The sequence below is a fragment of the Neovison vison genome, chromosome 3 (assembly GCF_020171115.1).
Source record: "Neovison vison isolate M4711 chromosome 3, ASM_NN_V1, whole genome shotgun sequence".
Taxonomy (NCBI): domain Eukaryota; kingdom Metazoa; phylum Chordata; class Mammalia; order Carnivora; family Mustelidae; genus Neogale; species Neogale vison.
In genome coordinates this window covers 101511362-101536090 of record NC_058093.1, presented here as the reverse complement: position 1 = coordinate 101536090, position 24729 = coordinate 101511362, and positions in this window count along the sequence as shown.

Sequence of the window (24729 nt, the reverse complement as noted above, 5' to 3'; positions counted from 1 at the left end):
AATCACTAAGGAAATGCTGAAAAAGAAAAACAAAGGTGGGGGCATCATATTGACTAACTTCAAGCTTACTACAAAGCTGTGATTACCAAGACAGCATGATACTGGCACAAAAACAGATACACAGCCCAATGGAACAGAGAAGAGAGCCCAGATATGGACCCTCAAATCTATGGTCAAATAGTCTTCGACAAAGCAGGAAAAAATATCCAGTGGAAAAAGACAGTGAATTCAATAAATGCTGCTGGGAAAACTGGACAGCTATGTATAGAAGAATGAAACTTGACCATTTTCTCACAGCATACACAAATATAAACTCGAAATGGTTGAAAGACCTCAATGTGAGGCAGGAATCTATCAAAATCCTATAGAAGAACATGGGCAATAACGTCTTCAACATTGGCCACGACAACTTCTTTCAAGACATGTCTCCAAAGGCGAAGGAAACAAAAGCAAAAATGAACTTTTGGGACTTCATCAAGATCAAAAGGTTCTGCACAGCAAAGGAAACAGTCAACAAAAAAAGAGGCAACTGACAGAATGGGTGAAGATTTTTGTAAATGTGACTTCAGACAGAAAGGTGATATCCAAGATCTATAGAGAATTCCTCAAACTCAACACCCAAAAAACAGATAATCATGTCAAAAAATGGGCAAAAGACATGAACATATAGTTCTCCACAAAAGACATAGAAATGGCTAACAGACACATGAAAAAATGTTCATCATCATTAGCCATCTTGGAAACTGAAATGGTGAGTGCTGTGAGGTGTGTAAACTTGGTGATTCATAAACCTATATACCCCTAGGGCTAATAATACATTATATGTTAATTTAAAAAATTAAAAAACTTAAAAAAAACACATTGAGATAACACCTTACATGAGTTAGAATGGCCAAAATTAACAAGACAGGAAACAAGTGTTGGAGAGGATGTGAAGAAAGGGAACCCTCTTCCACAGTTGGTGGGAATGCAAGTTGGTGCAGCCACTTTTGAAAACAGTGTGGCAATTCCTCAAAACATTAAAAATAGAGTTTCCCTATGACCTTGCATGCACTGCGAGGTATTTACTCCAAAATACAGATGTAGTGAAAAGAAGGGCCATATGTATCCCAAAGTTCATAGCAGCAATGGCCACAGTTGCTAAACTGTAGAAAGAGCCAAGATGCCTTTCAACAGACGAATGGATAAAGAAGATATGGTCCATATACACAATGGAACATTACACAGCCATCAGAAAAGATGAATACCCAACTTTTTTATCAACATGGATGGGACTGGAGGAGAATATGCTGAGTAAAATATGTCAAGCAGAGAGAGTCAATTATCATATGTTTTCACTTACTTGTGGAACATAAGGAGTAACATGACCTTAGAAGGAAAGGAAAAGTGAATTTGGGTAAAGCAGAGGGAGAGAAGAATCATGAGAGACTGTGGACTCTGAGAAACAAACTGAGGGTTTTGGAGGGGTGAAGAGTAGAAGGATGGGTGACCCTCATGGTGGGTATTATGGAGGGCACATATTGCATGGAGCACTGGGTGTAGTGCCTAAACAATGAATCTTGAAACACTGAAAAACTAAAATAAAATTTTAAAAAAAGAGAAAGAAAAAACTTTATCCCAAAATTTTAAAGAATAAAAAATGTATACAAAAAATAAGGTTAAATAAAATGAAGGGATAGAATATGACTATAACAATGAAAGTTTAAAAAGGTTTTTTAAAAAGGTATTAAGATAAAATAGATTAAAAGGTTAAAATAGGAAAGAGGAAAATTTTTAAAAAATAGAATAAGAAAAAAATAAAATTAAAAATATTTCCCTCTCTCTCTCTCTACCTGCCTCTCCATCTACTTGTGATTTCTCTCTGTCAAATAAATAAAAATATTTAGCCTTGAAAGACTAAGAAATCATGGGAAAAGAGGCATGAATTCTATGGCTTGCATTCCCCCAGCTCCGAAGTTCTACAGTTCTCACTGATAGGTGAACTTGGTCTTGGCTGGATATTCTTGCTAATCTTCTGGGGGGAGGGCCTGTTGCAGTGATTCTCAAATGTCTTTGCCAGAGGCAGAACTGTACCATCCTTGCCAGGGGCCAAAGTGATCTGCTTGGGTTCACTCTCAGGAGCTTTTGTCCCCTGAATGCTTTCTGTACAGTTTTGGAGGGCAGAAATGAAAATGGTGGCCTCCCAATCTCCTGCCCAATGGAGTGGAGAGCTCAGGTTCCCATTCCTCAGTACACCCTGAAAGAAAAACAGTCAAGCCCTCCTGTCTCCCTGGTTTCTAGCTGCACTCTGCTCACCCGGCCTGTGACTAAGCTCCTCCATCTCTGGCGCATGCCCCCATTTGGAGTCTCCAAACCCAGCAGATTCCTGTAGCATGCTCCCATGCCACTCCTCCCAGAGGAGGAAGGAGGTGATCTCTCCAGATCTGCCACTTGTGGGGTCCCTGCTTGAAGAGCAGTGGCCCAACTGTACCTTGGATCATGGTTTAAGGTAACCCCCAGCTGAGAGCTCACTCCTCAGCTCTGTCTGTACACTTGGCTTCCCAGTTCTGATACCTAGGAGCTTTGCCACACTCAGACACCCTTTGTCTTTCTGTGACTCCACAGATCCTGAGACCATACTGTCCCTGCAAGGGCTTCACCTGCTTAGCCTCCAGAACAATGTCTCTCAGTGGAGCAGACTTCTAAAAGTTCTGATTTTATACTCTGCTGCTCTACCATTTATCAGGATCCACCCCTCCCCCTGTGGTCTCTATTTCCATACATTACCTCGAATTCACTTCTCCATACATCTTACCTTCCAGAAAGTGGCCTCTTTTTTGTTCCTAGAATTGCTGCTCTTCTTCTCTTTGATCTCTTGTTGAGTTTGTAGGTGTTCAGTATGGTTTGATAACTCTCTAGCTTAATCCCTGGAACCAGATGAAATTAAGGAGTCCTACTCCTCTGCTATCTTGCTCCCCCACGCAAACTACTACTCCTCTTGGGGGTAAGCATTGTTAAGCTCTTCCCTATGTTTCACAATGGGTGGAGTGGTGGGGTAGGGTATGGGGAGCTTCTCTCTTGGGGGTGGCAATAAGTGTCTCTTGCTTGGCACTGTGCAAATGGCTTTTTGAGTGACAGTGGTCTTGGTGCTGCTATTATTAACTTGGGTGTGACTAATTATTTTCCCATTTCTTATATTGCTATCTATCTATATGTTGTTACTTATTGCCAGAGAAAGAAGGCAGCTTTTCTTGGTTTGTGCTGAGTTGATATTTTTTAAGCACCATTCTGTATGATTTTCCTTCTTAGGCGTGGTGTCAGCATACTATATTTGAAGATGAGTTTTGACCTTCTTAACAAATAGCCGTCCTACTCCTTCTTCATTAAAATGATTTTGATGATTTATTCCTGGTTCATTAAGACAATGAAAGAAATTCATTTCAGAGATTCTAGACAATGATTTCTTATGTGCCTTAATCTTTTTTTTGTCTGAATTATATTCATTATTTCCCACTTGAGAAATGGTACTGAATCCTGACCACTCCATTTGTCTGTTTGTCAATATGCTCAAAAAATCTTGATACAATATTGGATTTTAAGGGTTTTGGACATTTGGCCTGAAGATCTTATTCTTTTTACTTTGTCACTTGGAAACTCTTTCAGAAATTCTATGACATGCCCTTGAAATGTATTAAAGAGCAGCATTGGGAATGACATAGAATTAATTCCAGACAGCATACATGTGCTTACTTTCCCTTTGTGAATATCTTATATTCTAAATCAATGTTGTTTAATAGCATTTCTGAGCTGATAGAAAAGTTCTACAGCTCTGCTAGCCAATATTATATTCATGAGCCACATGTGGCTATTGTGCATTTGAAATTTGGCTAGTGCTAATCAGGAAATAACATTTTTAATTTCACCTAAGTTTCATTACTTATTTAAATAGCCACATATGGCTAGTGTTCACTATATTTAAAAAACAGTTCTAGATCTTATAGCTTATTTTGTATGTATTATACTCTCTTTTGATATTACTTGTCTGGAGAATGGTTCTTCCAAAGCTAAAAGAGTTACAGAAGGTGAATTTTAAAAAACAATGATAATAGAAGTAACCTGGAACTTGAAGTCTTAACAGAACTTGTTTCACATTGAAAAGAGCCACTTAATCATCTTTTGTTGTTATAAAAAAGGATTAGAATATGTTATTTAATAAATGTCTGAAGTTGTGTAGTTAAGTCAAATCAAATATGCATGTAAACTTTAGAAAAACAAGAGACTTGCTCAGAATTAGTTTCCTTAAATTTCCTAGGGTGAGCCTCTAAAGGCTTAACACAAGGGCATTTTCCAATGGTGAGTTTGGGAATCCTTCTCAGACAGGAATGTGGATACTTGAGTGCTTTTTGGTAAACATATATTAATGGTAGTATGTTTTTAGTAGGTTAGGTATTTTGAATAATAATTCTTTTGTCAATAGAAGCCTATGTTTATATTATAACATATAATTAATTTTAGTATCTGCCTCTTGCTCAGAGATTTGTAAAATTATATATACTTGGATTTAGTTTTAACAATAGATCATTGACCAAACAAGAGCAGGGAGGTACTTTGTACCCTCATACATCTTTTCTTCTTTACTGTCCTGTCAGGAAAACTAAAGCCACAGTAAAGAAAACTAGTTGTGTGTATTGGAAATGCATAGAGAGAAAAAGGGATCAATGAATTAACTCAGATGTTAGTAACTGTAATAAGCTTCAACGATTTGCCCCTGCAACCCAGCTGGGTGAACTAAAGTGGGAGGAGGTTTCACAGCCTTCAAAGACTGAGGAAGGGGCACATGGCCAGTACTAGAAGGGGCAGGAGTGAATTATCACTTGCTAGAACAGGATAAGTTGAGTCCTGTGGTTAAAGATAGAAATTAATAACAGATACACACATCTAGAAATGCTGCCATACACAGAATGAGAAAGTGGTGTCTCCCACACTCATGCCAACTGATCACCCATCTGTGCCTCTTATTGGCAGAAACTAACAAGAAGCCAGTTGTCAAGGGGGCGTGGAAAGTATAATCTGCATTCTGTTAGCCATAGCGTCAAAGGTTAAAGAAGTTGCATGTAGGGCAACTACATAAAAAGAGCAGGTTTATAACTGGGATATCTTCTGCCAAAATTATAAAAACTTACAAAAAATAAAAACAACAAAACTTTTTTTTCAAATTTATATATGTTCAGAAAAACAATATTCATTATTTTTTCACCACACCCAGTGCTCCATGCAAGCCGTGCCCTCTATAGTACCCACCACCTGGTACCCCAACCTCCCACCCTCCCGCCACTTCAAACCCCTCAGATTGTTTTTCAGAGTCCATAGTCTCTCATGGTTCACCTCCCCTTCCCATTTACCCAAATTCCCTTCTCCTCTCTAACGCCCCTTGTCCTCCATGCTATTTGTTATGCTCCACAAATAAGTGAAACCATATGATAATTGACTCTCTCTGCTTGACTTATTTCACTCAGCGTAATCTCTTCCAGTCCCGTCCATGTTGCTACAAAAGTTGGATATTCATCCTTTCTGATGGAGGCATAATACTCCATAGTGTATATGGACCACATCTTCCTTATCCATTCATCCATTGAAGGGCATCTTGGTTCTTTCCATAGTTTGGCGACCGTGGCCATTGTTGCTATAAACATTGGGGTACAGATGGCCCTTCTTTTCACGACATCTGTGTCTTTGGGGTAAATACCCAGGAGGGCAATTGCAGGGTCATAGGGAAGCTCTATTTTTAATTTCTTGAGGAATCTCCACACTGTTCTCCAAAGAGGCTGCACCAACTTGCATTCCCACCAACAGTGTAAGAGGGTTCCCCTTTCTCCACATCCTCTCCAACACATGTTGTTTCCTGTTTTGTTAATTTTGGCCATTCTAACTGGTGTAAGGTGATATCTCAATGTGGTTTTAATTTGAGTCTCCCTGAGGGCTAATGATGAAGAACATTTTTTCATGTGTCTGATAGCCATTTGTATGTCTTGATTGGATAAGTGTCTGTTCATATCTTCTGCCCATTTTTTGATGTGTTTGCCTGTTTCGTGTGTGTTGAGTTTGAGGAGTTCATTATAGATCCTGGATATCAACCTTTTGTCTGTACTGTCATTTGCAAATATCTTCTCCCATTCCGTGGGTTGTCTCTTTGTTTTGTTGACTGTTTCCTTTGCTGTGCAGAAGCTTTTGATTTTGATGAAGTCCCAAAAGTTTATTTTCGCTTTTGTTTCCTTTGCCTTTGGAGACGTATCTTGAAAGAAGTTGCTGTGGCTGATATCAAAGAGATTACTGCCTATGTTCTCCTCTAGGATTCTGATGGATTCCTGTCTCACGTTGAGGTCTTTTATCCATTTTGAGTTTATCTTTGTGTACGGTGTAAGAGAATGGTCGAGTTTCATTCTTCTACATATAGCTGTCCAGTTTTCCCAGCACCATTTATTGAAGAGACTGTCTTTTTTCCACTGTATATTTTTTCCTGTTTTGTCGAAGTTTAATTGACCATAGCATTGAGGGTCCATATCAGGGCTCTCTACTCTGTTCCACTGGTCTATGTGTCTGTTTTTATGCCAGAACCATACTGTCTTCGTGATCACAGCTTTGTAATAAAGCTTGAAATCAGGTAACGTGATGCCGCCAGCTTTATATTTGTTTTTCAACATTTCCTTAGTGATTCGGGGTCTCTTCTGATTCCATACAAATTTTAGGATTATTTGCTCCAGCTCTTTGAAGAATGCCGGTGGAATTTTGATCGGAATGGCATTAAAAGTATAGATTGCTCTAGGCAGTATAGACATTTTAACAATGTTTATTCTTCTGATCCAAGAGCATGGAATGGTCTTCCATCTATTTGTGTCTTCTTCAATTTCTTTCATGAGTGTTCTGTAGTTCCTCAAGTACAGATCCTTTACCTCTTTGGTTAGGTTTATTCCCAGGTATCTTATGGTTCTTGGTGCTATAGCAAATGGAATCGATTCTCTAATTTCCTTTTCTGTATTTTCATTGTTAGTGTATAAGAAAGCCACTGATTTATGCACATTAACTTTGTATCCTGCCACGTTGCTGAATTGCTGTATGAGTTCTAGTAGTTTGGGGGTGGAGTCTTTTGGGTTTTCCATATAAAGAATCATGTCATCTGCGAAGAGGGAGAGTTTGACTTCTTCATTACCAATTTGGATACCTTTTATTTCTCTCTGTTGTCTGATTGCTGTTGCTAGGACTTCTAATACTATGTTGAACAAGAGTGGTGAAAGTGGGCATCCTTGTCTTGTTCCTGATCTCAATGGGAAGGCTGCAAGCTTTTTCCCATTGAGGATGATATTTGCTGTGGGTCTTTCATAGATAGATTTGATGAGGTTCAGGAATGTTCCCTCTATCCCTATACTTTGAAGCGTTCTAATCAGGAACAGATGCTGGATTTTGTCAAATGTTTTATCTGCATCAATTGAGAGGACCATGTGGTTCTTCTTTCTTCTCATATTAATTTGTTGTATCACATTGATTGATTTGCGAATTTTGAACCATCCTTGTAGCCCAGGGATGAATCCCACCTGATCATGGTGGATAATCTTTTTGATGTGCTATTGGATCCTGTAGGCTAGGATCTTGTTGAGAATCTTAGCATCCATATTCATCAGTGATATTGGTCTAAAATTCTCCTTTTTGGTAGGGTCCTTGCCTGGTTTGGGGATCAGGGTAATGCTGGCTTCATAGAAAGAGTCTGGAAGTTTTCCTTCTGGTTCAATTTTTTGAAACAGCTTCAGGAGAATAGGTGTTATTTCTTCTTGGAAGGTTTGGTAGAATTCCCCAGGGAATCCGTCAGGTCCTGGGCTCTTGTTTTTTGGGAGGTTTTTGATCACTGCTTCAATCTCGTTACTAGATATCGGTCTATTCAGGTTTCGATTTCTTCCTGGTTTAATGTTGCTAGTTTATATTTTTCAAGGAATGCATCCATTTCATCTAGGTTGCTAAGCTTATTGGCATATAACTGTTGATAATAACTTCTGATGATTGTTTCTACTTCCTTGGTGTTAGTTGTGATCTCTCCCTTTTCATTCATAATTTATGAATTTAGGCTTTCTCTCTTTTCTTTTGGATTAGTGTGGCCAGTGGCTTATCGATCTTATTGATTCTTTCAAAAAATCAGCTTCTAGTTTCATTGATACATTCTACTGTATCTCTGGTTTCTACCTCATTGATCTCAGCTCTAATCTTGATGATATCTCTTCTTATGTGTGGAGTTGGTTTGATTTGTTGTTGATTCTCCAGTTCTTTAAGGTGTAGAGACAGCTGGTGTGTTCTAGATTTTTCAATTTTTTTGAGCAAGGCTTGGATGGCTATGTATTTTCCCCTTAGGACGGCCTTTGCTGTATCCCATAGGTTTTGGACCGAAGTGTCTTCATTCTCATTGGTTTCCATGAATTGTTTCAGTTCTTCTTTGATCTCCTGGTTGATCCAAGCATTCTTAAGCAAGGTGGTCTTTAGCTTCCAGGTGTTTGAATTCCTTCAGAACTTTTCCTTGTGATTGAGCTCCAGTTTCAAAGCACTTTGATCTGAGAATATGCAGGGAATCATCTCAGTCTTTTGGTATCGGTTGAGTCCTGATTTGTGACCCAGTATGTGGTCTATTCTGGAGAAGGTTCCGTGTGCACTTGAGAAGAATGAGTATTCTGTTGCTTCAGGGTGGAATGTTCTGTATATATCTATGAGGTCCATCTGGTCCAGTGTGTCATTCAATGCTCTTGTTTCTTTATTGATTTTCTGCTTCGATGATCTGTCTAATTCTGAAAGAGGTGTGTTAAGATCTCCTACGATTAGTGTATTCATATCAATATGACTCTTTATCTTGATTAACAGTTTTCTTAAGTAATTGGCTGCTCCCATATTGGGAGCATAGATATTTACAATTGTTAGATCATCTTGGTTGATAGTCCTTTTAAGGATTATGTAGTGTCCTGTATCTCTGACTACAGTCTTTAGTTTGAAGTCCAATTTATCTGATATGAGAATCGCTACCCCAGCCTTCTTTTGAGTCCCATTGGCATGAAAGATGCTGCTCCATCCCTTCACTTTCAGTCTGCGTGTATCTTTAGGTTCACAATGGGTCTCTTGTAGACAACATATGGATGGGTCCTGTCGTTTTATCCAATCTGCAATCCTGTGCCATTTTATGGGTGCATTTAGGCCATTTACATTGTGAGTGATTATTGATAGATACGTTTTTATTGCCATTGAAGTCTTTCTTTCTGTAGACTGTCTCTATATTTCTGTTCAATGCTATTCTTGGGATTTTTCCTCTTTTATAGAACCCCCCCTTAATATTTCCTGCAGTGTCGGCTTGGTGGTTGCATAGTCTTTTAAGCCTTGCCGGTCTTGAAAACTCTTTATCTCTCCATCCATTTTGAATGTCAGTCTTGCTGGATAAAGTATTCTTGGCTGCATGTTCTTATCATTTAGTGCCTTGAATATATCTTGCCAGCCTCTTCTGGCTTGCCAGGTCTCTGTGGACAGGTCTGACGTTATTCTGATGGGCTTCCCTCTGTAAGTAAGGAGCCTCTTTGCCCTGGCGGCTTTCAAGAGATTATACCTACAATTATAATTCCTCAATTTGACTATCAGGTGTCGTGATGTTTTTTTGGAATGTATAATCTTGGGTGGAGACCTTTCAGCCTCTAGTACATGAACGCTGGTTCCATTCACGAGATTGGGAAAATTTTCATGAAGGACTTGTTCCACTATATCTTCTAGACTTCTTTCTTTCTCCTCCCCTTCAGGGATTCCAATAATTCTGACGTTAGAAAGCTTCATGGCATCATTTATTTCCCTGATTCTGTTTTGTGGTTTCTAAGCTGTTTGTTCCAGGCTTCCTCCTGATCCTTTCTCTCTATCTGTTTGTCCTCCAGATCACTAATTCTATCTTCTGTCTCAGTTACCCTAGCTTTGAGAGAGTTTAGATTAGATTGGAACTCATTGAGAACATTGTGAACCTCCTCCCTGGTAGCTTTAAGCTCCACCCTAACATTGTGAACATCCTGTCTGGTCGCTTTCAGTTCGGCCCTAATCAATTCTGTTTGGTCATCCATGGATTTCTCCAACCTAGCTATTGCCTGGATAATTGTTAGCCTGAATTCTCTTTCTGACATATTGTCTATGTTCATAGCTGTTAGCTCTGTTGCAGAAGGTCCATCCTCTGTATTTTTCTTCTGTTGGGCATTCCTCCTCCTAGTCATTTTGGTGGGAGATGACTGAACAGATGTAGCTGGATGTATCAACTCTGGTGCAGTCAAGGTGCACCCTGGAACACTTCTGAGCAATCAGGATTCCCTCCCAAACGAGAGACAAAAGAATAGAAAAAGAAAAAGAAAAAAAAAAAGAAAAGAAGAAGAAGAAAAAGAAAAAAAAGAAAAAAGAGAAAGAGAATGAGACAGGAAATAAAGGGAAGATGAAAAAGAAGATTCAGCCCAGATGGACCCCAAGGTAAGATTTATGAAGCAGACAAACAAAAAGAGATAAAAAGACTGATACAAGTATATGGCAAGAGAAAAAATAATATATATATGCAAGTACAGAAAGAACCTCGTCAAAAAGAACCACAAGTGTAAAATTTATATGCTATCAGGACAAACACAAAAAACACAGAAACACTGGTGGAAGAAGATGGGAGAGTTCTTATAAATTCTCAGTGTGTGCGAGGAAGGTTGTTTTGATTCTTCCTGGATGTATCTTGATATCTTTGTTAAAGGACTCAACTTTCCTAAGATAAAGGGGATTAAAAATTGGTTTACCTATAGGGGTAGTATTGATTGGGGAAAGGAGATTATTTTGAAGTTTAACTCTATATGAATATTAGAAGATAAAAATAAAAAGGAATAAACTAGACTAAACTAAACTAAAATTTTAAAAAAGGAATTCAAAAAATAAAAATGCAAAAGAAAAACCTAGGTGTATGTATCAAAAAGTTCAGGTTAGAAAGGTATTATGGAATTTGATGTACTGTACAGCTCGCTGTGATGGTAAATAGGTTAAAAAGATTACCTATGTGTAAAAAAAAAAAAAATATGAACCGGAATAGTGGACACGAGTGAACAATACAAGTTTTCCTATGAAGTAGTGGTTGTTCTCTTGTAGTCCTTTTTTTTTTTTTTTCTTGGTTTGTTTTCTGGGGGAGGGGCCTGCTAAGTGGGTTGTCAGTCAATGATGTTTCCTGAGTTGAGTCCTCCCACCCCCCTCAAGGAGGTGGGCTCTGGGGAAACTGGTTTTTTTCAGGCTTTCATGAATAAAAAGCAGTTTTTATGGTTGTTCACTTTTTTTCCTCTCACCTTGACCGCCTTTGATGGTTTTTGTACTATTAGAAGAAATCAAACCGCACCCTGATCTCCCTCTCAGGGAGAAGCCTCAGTCTGGGTGCAGAAGCTGAATAAATTCCCCTTTGGCCGATGACAGAGCAGGTTCCAAGTTGCAGACCCTGGGGGCGCAGGATCTTTTGCTCGTCCCCAAAGCCAAGGCAGTTGCGGCTGTCTGGGAGCTCCTGACCGCCAGAGAGGTTCCAAGCAGCGATCGCACACTGAGATTTTGCTGCCTGCCCGGGCTGGGAGTGCCCGGCTTGCGTGCACCTCTTTTCAGAGGCGGCTGTTGGGCGCGTCTGGGGCACTGAGAACGGGGCGCTGGTCTGTAAACCCCAGGCTGGGCTTTTGCGTGCCTCTGTCAGGGGAAGAGTTTCGGGCACGTGGCTTAGGTTTTGAAACAATGGTGCGGGTCAAAGAGCGCCAGCCGGGCCTTTGTAACTCAGGGGAGCATGAGGGACGTGCGCGCGTATCTCGAGCTTTGTGGTAGGGCTAGCGCGCGTTCTGCCGATGGGCGTGGCTCCCATCCCCTCACAGGAGCCAGAACCCACCCATTCTCGGGCGCGCTGGAGGCTTAGGGACCGAGAGCGGTTTCTCCACCGCACTCTCTCTGCCTCAGCGCCAGGGAGGCTGTCTGGGACTGGGGACTTAAGCCCCTGTCCTTAGCCGCCCGGATTCCCACAATTTCCCCCCGAGATTCTTTGCTCTTTTGGAGTGCTTTCAACCAAGTTAATGCTGGTCCCTAGACGCAGGGCACTCTCGCTCGTATTGGGGTATTACTTTCCCACCGGTCGCCACTGGTGGCTCCCTCCCCCTTTTGTTTATCTTCCGATATCAGTCCGCAGTTCCCACCCCGCTTTACCTGCCCACCAGTGTCTTCTGCCCCTGTAGAGATCCAGACGTGTATAATTCTGATCTCAGGCTGATTTCATGGGTGATCAGAGTTCTTTGGTAGGTAATCAGCTCACTTTGGGGTAGGGCTGAAAAGGCGCCTCTTCCTACTACCCCGCCATCTTGTCGTAAAACAACAAAACTTTTAGTTTACTTGCTTCTCTTAAAGCTTCTTGGATCTGTGATTTAATATCTGGCTGTATTTTTTAGAATATTCTTTCTTTCCATTTTTTTTTCAAATGGTTCTTCTGTCAGTTTTTCTGTCTTCTCATTTCTAGTATTGTAATCATGAAAGATGTAGGAAATATGTTGGAGTTTGCAGCTAATGGCCAAGAAAGAATTCTTGACATGTCTTTGGTGCAAAAAGGTAATTTTATTAAAGCACAGGGATGGAACCTGTGGGCAGAAAGAGCTGCACTGGGGTCATGAGGAGTGGCCCATTATATACTTACAAGTTGGGAAAAGCATGAGTCCCTAAGGAATTTTGGTAGCAAGGTTTCCAGGATGTTGAGGAGGCTAGCTATTGTTGGGAAAGGTTATTTACTACTGTCTAATAAAACCTTACTCATGAGATCCTTCAGATGTGAAAACATACCATTGGGGGATGAACGCCAAAATATACTTTGGGGGCTAGAGATAAAGGAGGTTTCCCAAGGAATTTTTAAGTGTTAAAGTAGATTTACAGGATCCTAGGAGTGGGGCTAGGATTGCCTTTTGCCCTTTATGAAGTATTAACTTAAGACAACTGATTTCCTAAAGGAATGTCACTCTGCCTGTTTCAAGGACTTGTCACTGGACTGTAGGTAGTAGGGAAATTTAATTTTTCTTTTTCCCTTGTTTCCTATATCAATGAACATACTAGACTACTTTATATTGTACTATAGCCCTTGGATGCTCTCCTATATTTTATTTTCTTTGTTTTTCTAGTGGCTTTGTTTGTGTTGACCTCTCTACAAGTCGATTCATTCTTTCCTTGTCTGAGGTAAGTCCACCAATAAGCCTGCTGAAGATATTGTATTATCTACATTACTGTGTTTTCTTTTTTCTCATTTCCATTCAATTCATTCATATAGCTTTGATATCTCCCTAAAATTTCCCATTTGATCTTGTCTTATGTCTACCTTCCCATTAATGCCTTTAAACTTTTAATCATTTATTTTACACTTCTTGTCAGATAGTCTCAACATCTATGTAATACGTGAGTCATACTTAGCTGATTGCTTTGTCTCTTGGCGGTATGTTTTTTAAAAATTATTATTTTGTCTTTCCTTATGCCTTATAATTTTTACTCTTTAAACCCAAACTTCTCATGTAGGACAGTAGTAACAGAGATAAATAAATTTTAGGCCTAAAAGTGGACATGCCTTTCTACCTGCTTTGTCTTTGTTATGGGGACTTAGTTTAATTTATTTAGGTGTTGGGTTGGATTTGGGACTTGATGTTGCTATGGTTACACTCACGTTACCCCACATTCTTCAAATTTATCCAATGATCCCTTATGTTTAGTGTGGGAGATTACTGCTGACTTTTCTCAATATCTGCTCCACCCTGATTTTTAGGTCTTCCCTTTGCACTGTATCTCAGAGTGTTCCTTTTTACCCTCTTACAACTCTTCCATCTTTTCCTTTCATTCATTCCTTCATCTATTCATTCAATAGTAACTTACTAAGAACATGCTCTACACATGATAGGGCAAGGTCCTCTCTATACGTCAACTTGGGGTCTTAATTTTTTTATACTACAAACCTTTAGAATGATTTTGACAAGTTACAAATGACAAGTTACAAAAATAGGAAAACACTTCGGGAATTTGATTTCAGTTGAGTTTCATTTACAGGTTAATTTGGTATACACACAATGAATTTAAATAGTAAATATTCTAATCCTGAAAAAGGGGGCATTTACTATTTTTTAAAGTCTTCTTTTATGCCCTGAATTAGGATTTTATAATATATGAATAGTTTATTATTGAAAGCAATATTATTTTCTGGCTTGCTGGAGTCTTCCTTATGCAAGAGATCATTTGATAAGGACAGTTACTGAATAAAGAGGAAAAAGAAGTAATTAAGCCATCACATACTTTGCCAATATGGCAGGCCCAAGACAATTTGAATGAAATTTAGATCAATAAATCACATGACTGGTGATTTAAAATCTCAACTGCTACTTTTAGGGGAAAATTAGTTTCTGCTTTTGTCCTCTATATTGGCTTTTTGGTTTAGATTTGAGCAAAATAAACATCATTTCAAAAACTAACCAAAATGTCTTTAATTCTATAAGATTATAGTACACTTATATGTTCCTTTGATATTTTGACATACACATATAATACTGATTATTAAAATTGATGCATATATTAAAATAATTATATGTTTTTATCTAAATTTATTTTATTCTAATTTATTATAGATTTTATTCTAAATAATTTATATTACTTAGAAATCTTATTCATGCCTTTAGGACTAATTATTACCCCTTTCCAAATGAATTCTAAACCATATGGACTAGGGCACCTGAGTGGCTGTTGGTTAAGCACCTGCCTTCCATTCAGTCATGATCCTGGAGTCCTGGGCTGGAGCCCGGCATCAGGCTCCCTGCTTGGCAGGGAGTCTGCTTCTCTCTGTCAGCTGCTCCTTGTGTTTGTTCTCTCTCTCTCTCTGTTACTCTCATTCTATCTCAAATAAATGAAATCTTTAAAAAAATAATAAACCTTATGGGCTATATACATCTAAGTGTATAAAAATCTGTATTTACACCTAAACCAACCTGTAAATCTGAATCTATACTTGCAACTCTATCTCTATCTCTCTACCTACCTATCTCTCTATGTAGGAGAAGTTACAGAAATCTGCAGATTAAAGCTTAAATATCTCTTCTGGCATCCACCTCTGTATTTCAAACTACTGACCTTATGGTTTATCATGTGTGGTATTCTAGAACTCTAAATTCAACATGTCTTAAGCTTACATTTTTCTCCTGTCACTCAAGACAAACTTTGTCCTATTTATACTAATAGCACCATATATTTAATCTCTCGCAGCCAAAGTTCTAAACTTTCTATTCCATAAATAACAAAGCTTTGGCCAAATTTTGCTATTGGTAGAATAATTCTTTTTTTTTTTTTTAAGATTTTATTTACTTATTAGACAGAGAGAGACACAGAGAGAGGGGGAACACATGCAGAGGGAGTGGGAGAGAGAGAAGCAGTCTTCCTGCCAAGCAGGGAGCCTGATGCAGGGCTCAATCCCCGGACCCCGGAATCACAACCTGAGCCAAAGGCAGACGCTTAATGACTGAGCCACTCAGGCGCCCCTGAGAATAAGTCTTTATTGAAGCTCTGTCTTGACTTTTGACATAAAAATGCGGGCTGTTGGGGCACCTGGGTGGCTCACTGGGATAAAGCCTCTGCCTTCAGCTCGGGTCATGATCCCAGGGTCCTGGTATCAAGCCCCGTGTCCAGATCTCTGCTCCGCAGGGAGCCTGCTTCCTCCTCTCTCTCTCTCTGTCTGCCTGCCTCTCTGCCTACTTGTGATCTCTCTCTGTCAAATAAATAAATAAAATCTTTAAAAAAAAATGTGGGCTGTTGTATTTTATTTATTCATTCAACAGATATTATTAAACACCTACTCTTTGCCAGGCACTGAGACAACAGGAGGGGGTAAGCCTGATACTCATCTTGAGCTTAGATTATTTTAGAGTCTAGCTGATAAAACTGATATTAAGTAATTTCATCATGATCCACTGACACCTGTACATCCTTAAGCTATTTTGTTCTACTTGCCTTGCAAGAAAAGCTAAACCATCACATCCCTCCGAGGAATTTTCCTTGTTCCTACTTCTAATACCCCATAGCCTGATAGTTTACGCTCTACCTATAATGCCAACCTGTTAGCCAATTTTCAATTATTTAATATCATTTAATTGATCGTAAGCTCATCGAGGAATATTCAACTCTGAATATCCACAGTTCCAAAAACAACAGGGAATCAATAAGTGTGGTGAATTTGAATGTGTATAAAACCAAAAAGTGCCCATGTTTTATCAGAAAAAGACTATTTTCAAATTCCTTTCTGCTTTGTTTTTCTGCTGCTTTCATTGTTTTTATTCTTCATTACCAAGAAATTATAGAGTTGTCATGCTGCCTTATAATTATTCACTAACATTAATGCATGTTGGATTATTTTACTACATGTTATGAGGATAATAATAAAATCAAGCAAGATGCATGGGACACAAATGAGTCTAGAAATTACTCCAGGCAATTTTTCTCAACTTCTTTGTGAATATATATAGTAGGTGAGCGCATAAAATAAGTGGAACCTGCCTAATTAATTTAATTCCTCATTCTTCTGTGTGTTTATGTGTGTGTGTGTTTAAACTTATGGACATTTAGTGACTACAAAGAAAATACTATATGCAGAGTCCATGCAATGTAAATGCATATATTTTAAAAAGAAGAGTAGAATATCATTGCTTGATTGTTTTCATATTCATCACACTAGCATACAAATGTAAAGTATCCCTCCAATGCAAATCCTCCCCCAAAGAATGACAATGCTCTACACCAGGGATATGTCACACTCTAAGTGAGGTAGTAGAAGCATGAGCCTTTTCTCTTGGGAATTTAGTTTTAATGAATTGCTTTTGTCTCCAATCTACAAAGGGGTTATGACTGATTAGTTTACTGCTAAGTAATGGGTGTTATTTTTAAAAAGAGAGGTATACCAGTGTCACATATAAAGCTGCTTAGTCTTTTTTTTTAATTTTTTATTTTTTATAAACATATATTTTTATCCCCAGGGGTACAGGACTGTGAATCGCCAGGTTTACACACTTCACAGCACTCACCAAAGCACATACCCTCCCCAATGTCCATAACCCTATCCCCCTTCTCCCAACCCCCCTCCCCCCAGAAACCCTCAGTTTGTTTTGTGAGATTAAGAGTCACTTATGGTTTGTCTCCCTCCCAATCCCATCTTGTTTCATTTATTCCTCTCCTACACCCTTAAGCCCCCATGTTGCATCACCACTTCCTCATATCAGGGAGATCATATGATAGTTGTCTTTCTCCGCTTGACTTATTTCGCTAAAGATACAAACGTAGTGAAGCTGCTTAGTCTTAATGGTGGCCCTGTATATTTCCTTGGATGAAAATACTCCTAAGGGAGCAAAAATGGTATAGGTTGGTGGGATGTCATTTTTATATAACCAAGGGTAGATTGTTAGAGTAATTGCTCAGTAAGATACATCTAGTGACCGCATTATATTCATGGTTAACTGCTATTGTTTCTCTTTCTCAAATTCATTTAAATGAAAAGTCATGTCACACACTTAAGATGACCTTGTATTCACAGAGGTCTTAAAATGTAAATGAACGCATATTTTTCTATCAACACATAGCCCATAAAAAGTAAATATTTTTTACTGTCATTTCTGGTACATTCTTCCACACCTAATCATACATGGCTTATTAAATTATCCACCTAATGAAGTTTCAGTATTCAAATGCAGCTTTTAATCAATTTGATAAATGACAGGTAAGCAAGTTAGTCAGATTGGCCACATCTTTGATGGTGTGCCCATGTAAAAGGAACATATCAATTAAAAATTAACCAAAGCATGTCATTAAAATAGTGCTGGGGGTCTTGTTATTTGTTGTCCCTATAATCAGAGTCTAATTGGCAACTGTGAACTTGAGAGATACAGACAATGACTGTAACATAAGGATAAGGGAATGTCTTTTTCCAGAGAATTGTCCTATGTACCCTGATAACACCAATATGAAGTGCTCAAGGGCTGTCTTTAAACTGATTTTGACAGGTCTGGATCATTTAATGACACTATCTTAGCAATAAATACTTTCATAATATATCAGAGTGTTTGAATAGATGAACTCTTGGGAAATACACACACACATTTGAGTAGAAGTTCTAGGAAATGTGTAATTTCAGAGTTTTTCATCATAGAAACCCACTCTGCAGATAACAATTTTATTTCAAACAAATATACATACACAATTGTTTGCATAAAGATTATTTTTTCAAAAGTTTTAGTAAAACCAGAAGAGGTAATAGTTATTTTATGAGACATGTAGTTTGGTGAGTAAAAAATACAAGAGTATGTATAGTCCAAGAAAAAATAAAAGCCAATCATTTTGAGAATAGTGAATTTCATTTTGAATGCAGTTTCAAAGATACAGAAACACACTTACAGCCTGTATATTACTTCCAGAATCTCTCTATCCTCAGCCATTTGCTCTTATTTCTTATATTCATTTCTATGGGATTCAAATTGTTTCCTTGAGAAAATATTTACAAACTGTTTTTGAACTTGGGACTATTCACATATTGAAGGGTTCTTTTATTTTAATAAAATGGCTGTGATATGATTTTCTTGTTTGCAATTCTTTCCTTGATAGCTCAATTTACCAGCACGGCTGAAAATAACTAAACATCTTGAATGTAGACTCCATTAATTTCTCAGTTGGCAATTTTTTAAAAAAAGATTTTATTTATTTATTTGACAGAGAGAGAGCACAAGTAGGCAGAGAAGAGATCATGACCTGAGGTGAAGGCAGAGGCTTAACCCACTGAGCCACCCAGGTGCTCCTCAGTTGGAAAATTTATGTGTGTGTGTGTGTGTGTGTGTGTGTTGATCAAGTCATTTTGTTAGGGTGAAGATACCTCACCCAAATCCAATGAGCTGGTTGGCTTCTAAGAAAGTATTTTTTTTTAACAAGAGAAATATGCCTCTTTTCATGGAAAAAAACAACAAATTTTAGCCATTAGGAGGACTTTGCTTATGTGTGCCATCTCTCTATAGTAAGATTAAAAATGGAATATGAGATTAGAATTTGAAGAAATATCAATATCATGTCATCTTCTGAAACTAAAGCTAATAGTATCAATATAAGAGGGAACAGAATAGCCATTCTCAGGTGTAGATGTCTTCTTAGTGTGTTTTCAAAGAAATAAGAATAACTGTAAAGATTAAATGTGATGTGTAAAGCATGGAAAAGGGAGGTGGAGATGCAACAAATATGTATATGTCTTTGTTTTCTGCATTTTGCATGGAATGGTTGTACGTATACAAAATAACCTCCACTTTTCAAGTGATGCCTTCATTCTTACTGGTGGCAAGGATAGATGATGAGGGAAAGTGTGAGCAACCCTAGCATGTTATCACAGGCTACAGCCATACTACTGGAATGTGTCCTTAGGCTTCCTGAGGTTGTTGAAGTGTTGAGAATGTTGGAATGGTGAGGAACATGGAGCAAAAGGAAGTAAGTGTCAGCTTTGTCCTGAAGAGTCAGTCAAGTTTTGCCATCAAGAGTTGAGCATAGTCAGGAAATGCTGGAGATATTTGCGGCATAAATTTGGCAGTTATAGGAGTGGAGAGGAGAGGTAGAGAGGGATGGCTACATGATTTGCAGGGCTCTGCAAAATAAAAGTATAAGGCTTCTTACTCATAATTATTAAGAACTTCAAGACTATAATGGAAGAGTGTAAACCCAGCATGTGCCTTTCTATGTGCAGAGCCCTCGGCAGGCACAACACACATCAAGGTGGCTTGGGGTGGGGTGTTGGAACACAACCCAGATCCTCGCCAGCGTGACTGGTGCCATGTGGGATCCTCTAAGAAAACTCCAGGAGATGGAGGGCAAGGGTTTTCCTGGGCCAACGCCCACAGTAGACATGGGAGGATCCCTGGAGTGCTTTCTTGTCCTCCTTTAGACTTGCTTCTTGTCATTTAAAGCTAAGAGATAATTGTTGTTGTTGTTTGTCACACTTGATTGCCTGCATGTAGCCCATGTCCCTCACATAGCTCTATATCCTGTTTGTAACCGGATCTTGTGTAAAGTATAAAAGAAGTGACTGTGAGAAATAAAGTCATCTACTGATCATCAGCTCGTAGTCCCCTCATCATTTCTTCTCCGATCACCAGGATCCCCACCTCGTGAAGGTGACAGTGGGGGCAGAGTCAAAGGATCCACATCAAGGCATCTTTTCATTCTTACTTAATTATTGAATGCATAGTGTAAAATAGTGATTCCATAATGCCTCTTACTTTATTGAAGATGAGTTAACTACTTGATAATCTTAGCTTGTAGTCTACTTTAGTCCACAGGCCACTGAGTAATGTAAAGGATAGTTTCATCATTCAAATTCAGGGAGATTGCATGGTACATTAAAGATTACATTTTGGTTGTATTACCAACATATATGAGGTGAAAGAATTAAATTACTTAAGTCTAACCTGTAAAATTAATATTATGTTCGTGTCTGTAAGTGAATCAAACTACTGGAAAGAAAACACACATTTCCCTATTTGTAAATCAAAGGTCTCTAAATTCCATCCCATGCTAGCATTGATATAACATGTGTTTGTGTGTGCCTGTGCACCTTTGTTGTAAAGAATTTCACCAAGGGTATAAAGATCAGGGAACGGACCACAGCCTCTTAGAATTGCTCTTTATTAACCAAGTGAAGGAGAAAAAGCCAGCGATCATTGAGGAACAAAAGAGAAAAAACTAATTTACTCTTTTCTAATTCTAAGGCTATTAAACCATGTTTGGCAGCTAGATACTTTTATTTCCAAAACAAATAAAGGTCTTTGCTGGGGTTAATTACAAAGAAATGAAAGTAGTATCTGTTCTGATCACATCACAGCTGTCATTTCTCTAACAACACCACATTCCAAATTAGAGGCCATGAAACACCTCGGCACTATTGTTGGGGCCAGAACCTTTTCAGATTACACTTTCTGTGCTGAAGAAATGACTGTTACAGGCAATTTAGCCACAAGTTTCAGGATTTAATATAAATGCACTACTTTTTTCCTTAGAAAAACTTTAAAGAAGCTCTGCATTTGCACATCTATAGCTGTACATATGAACCCCAGCTCTTCAGGAGAAATCCACTGGGAAGTTTTCACAAGGACAGATGTGCAGGCTCCATTTCCAGAGATTCAGAATAACAGATAGGGATTTGGGCACACTTGCTGAAATTAATAATGTCAGTATTTATCCTCAAATAATGTCAGTATTTAAGGAAGCTTAGAGAAGCTTTATGTTTGATGACTACTGTCCTTTGAGGTAGAGAAGAAGAGAATGTGTGTTTTGGGATGGAGAGATCAAAGTGCTCCAAATTCCTAAACATGGGCATCCCTTCCTTAGTATCTTAGGTCTGGAAGCTTTAAGGACGGTGATCCCAACCTGCTAAATCATTTTTCTGCTGCAGTGGCAAAATCCTAGATGGGGCTGGCTTATGGGGACTGGGGTAAAGTCACAAACTGCTATATTTATGGAAGGCTTGGTCATCCGGTGAACCTGGGGCAAGTAGAAGGAACATCATTGAGAGCGAGCGTTACCTAAAAGCAGCCTGGAGCTGCTGTCTGAGATAAATAATGTTGAGTCTAATCTGCATAGTGAACGACTCTGAGTTAACACGTGTATGGAATAAAGAACTGAGCACACAGCTTCTCTCTTCAATGTATATGGCTGGACCTGGTGAAGAGGAAAGTCATCATAGGATTCACAAAATAACAGTTTTGTTAGCAGACCCCAAACTGCTACAGTAACCAGCCTTCTACTGCAGAACACCAGCAGAATTATAGGAGCTAACAGATGGACGCTGGGAGTCAAGGAGCTGGCTTTGGACTTTGGACCTATGGCTTGCAGGCTGTGCAATACTGACAAGTTACTTTGTTTTTCTAGGCTCGATTTCCCTCAAGTATAAAATGGGAATATTAAAATTTGAGAGGTTATTTGAAGACTTCATTAAGTTAAAAACAAAAATAGTGTATGTAGTAAGTACTCAGTATATGTTGGTGATTAGAATTACTTTCATGTACTGAAACTCTGATAGTCCGAAAAAGAAAGAGAGTATTACCAGTAATTTAGCACTTACTATGCTAAACAGCTTATAACTCAGAGCCAGTGGGATAAACCTGCTATTAGGAGCTGTGAAGGGGATGACTTACCACCAGGCACATTTCCATCTGTTGCTGTTGATTAAACATGCCGTTGGAATTAAAGTTGTCACACGCTAATTATGAAGCCAGCGATGGCTAATTCATATGCCTTTGAAATATACTCCCAAAGTAGCAGGTAAACAATGTCGGCAATTACAGCATCTCATTAAATCTGTAAAATGTGATAATATTAGTTTGAATTAGGTGGTTAATAGTTCCTTTTTCCAGGAAAAGTGACAATTATTAAGGGTTGAAAATCTTCCAATCTGCTACCAGATGTGAAATTTAAATATAAAGGAGAATTCAAGAATTCGAAGGAGGGAGGTTTCCCTTGGCAAGCTATGTCTATGCTGAGTTTAGTTTGATAACACAAATGCCTCTTGGATAGTAGAAAAGCTAGGTTTGTTCCAGGTCCCGAAGAATTCATTCCCCAGAGGGTCAGACAAATGGAGAAAAGTTTAATACCTCCCCAGTCACTGGAGCCATCCAGCATTTCTCTGGGCTGGTACCGTAAGTCAAAACCATGTAAGAAAATTCCAGGAGTTTACAGAACATCAGGCCAGCTCTTGACCATGTGTCTACGGTCTGGGTGATTCATGTCACAGCTGAGACTGTGAGGGATTAGAATAAGAAGGTCATGGAAGATCTTTTCCTGACATATTCCTTGTTAAACAAACTTCTCATGGTTCGTTTACCACAGGAAACACTTCTAATTTCTTTGACCTATAGGTCATTTTTATTATATGTATTCTCTCATACTTACGTCAGCAAATTTTAGAATCCTTAAAGTATGCAGATGCTTTGTAAGATTGCCTTTTAAAGACTATTTGCTGTTGAGGAGAAGAAACATCTTTTAATTCCCTAGGATATATTTATTTGTCCTAAATATAAATACATGAATTAATAAACTCAAAGGCAAGGCATAAAAAATAAAATATATCTACTCATTGCTCCTTTTATTTTATAAATAATTTATGGCAACATTAGATTTGTATTTAACATAGCCACCATTGTAATCTTTTTTTTTAAGACAATTCATCATTGTTTAAAAGAAAGGGAACTAGTATTTATTAAGACTAACTAGCATCCAGTCTCTTAACTTGCATTCTTTTATTCACCTTTATTTCTTTTTTTAAGATTTTCTTTTTAAGTAATTGCTGCACCCAACATGGGACTCAAACTCACAACCCAGAGATCAAGAGTCATGTGTTCTACCAACTGAGCCAGCCAGGTGCCACCGGTATTCCCCTTTAAAGTGGGTATTTTTATTTTGATCTCAAAGAAGACAAAAGGGAGGCTTTTAGAAACTATGTTGCCCAAGGTCATTAAACAAGCTTGACTCCAAAATCAGAAAACTTTCTGGTACATCTTGCTACTTCAAGTCTTGTTTACACTGTCAACAAACAAACAATAAAAAAAAAGGAGTTATGAAGTTTGGTATGATACAAAATCAGATTCTAACCTTGGTTGATCAACAAAATCAGAAACTTGAAGGAAATTTTTCTTTTGGGTGATTTTGTGGGTATCAGTTTTTTTATTGGGGAATGATAAATACATTCACTGAAACCATATTTTTCTTGGTCTAGGCAACATAGAATTCTGGAAAAGAAAATCCCACTAAGATCATTTGAAAGCAGTTTGCTGAAATTAAAGTATTATTGAAATAAATCAATCTATGGTTAAGACTTTCCCTACATGGCTGGGTAGCTCAGTGTGTTAAGCTCCTGACTCTTGATCTCAGGTCAGGTCTTGAGTTCACGGTTGTGAGTTTGGGCCCTGCATTGGACTCCATGTGGGGGGTGGTGGTGGATCTACTTAAAGAAACTTTCTCTATAAGATGAATAAAGTAATATTTGGATTTCCAATATAACGTAGAAAGCTCCAGTCCATTATGATTTATATAAACCTTCAAACTTGGCCTTGGAGAAAGCATCACATAAAATTACATTTCCAGGGGTACCTGGGTGGCTCAGTGGGTTAAAGTTTCCGCCTTTGGTTCAGGTCATGATCCTAGGGTCCTGGGATCGAGCCCTGCACTGGGTTCTCTGCTCAGCAGGGAGCCTGCTTCCCCCCTCTCTCTCTTTTTCTGCCTGCCTCTCTTCCTACTTGTGATCTCTGTCTGTCAAATAAATAAATAAAATCTTTAAAAAAGAAAAGAAAAGAAAAAATTACGTTTCCAACACACTGGTATTGATTATAGCCTCTCCTCAGTTACTTGTTCAAATCTTCCCTTGATCTGTATCCTGTTGTCTCTACAACTTCTATTATTTTAAAATGTAATAATGTTAATTTCCCCTAAAAATATTTGTCTTGCTTATTGGCACTGAAGTTTGGTAACAATTCCTTGGTTCTCACCTTGATGACAACTCACCTATTTTCTTCAAACAACTCAGGGTGAACATACCGCTTGTCTGAGATGGCTTCTATCACCTGGTATCTCATACAGTCCCCAGATGTGCCATCCCCATTTAGGATTTTCTTGTGGTACAAGAACCAAACGTATCGA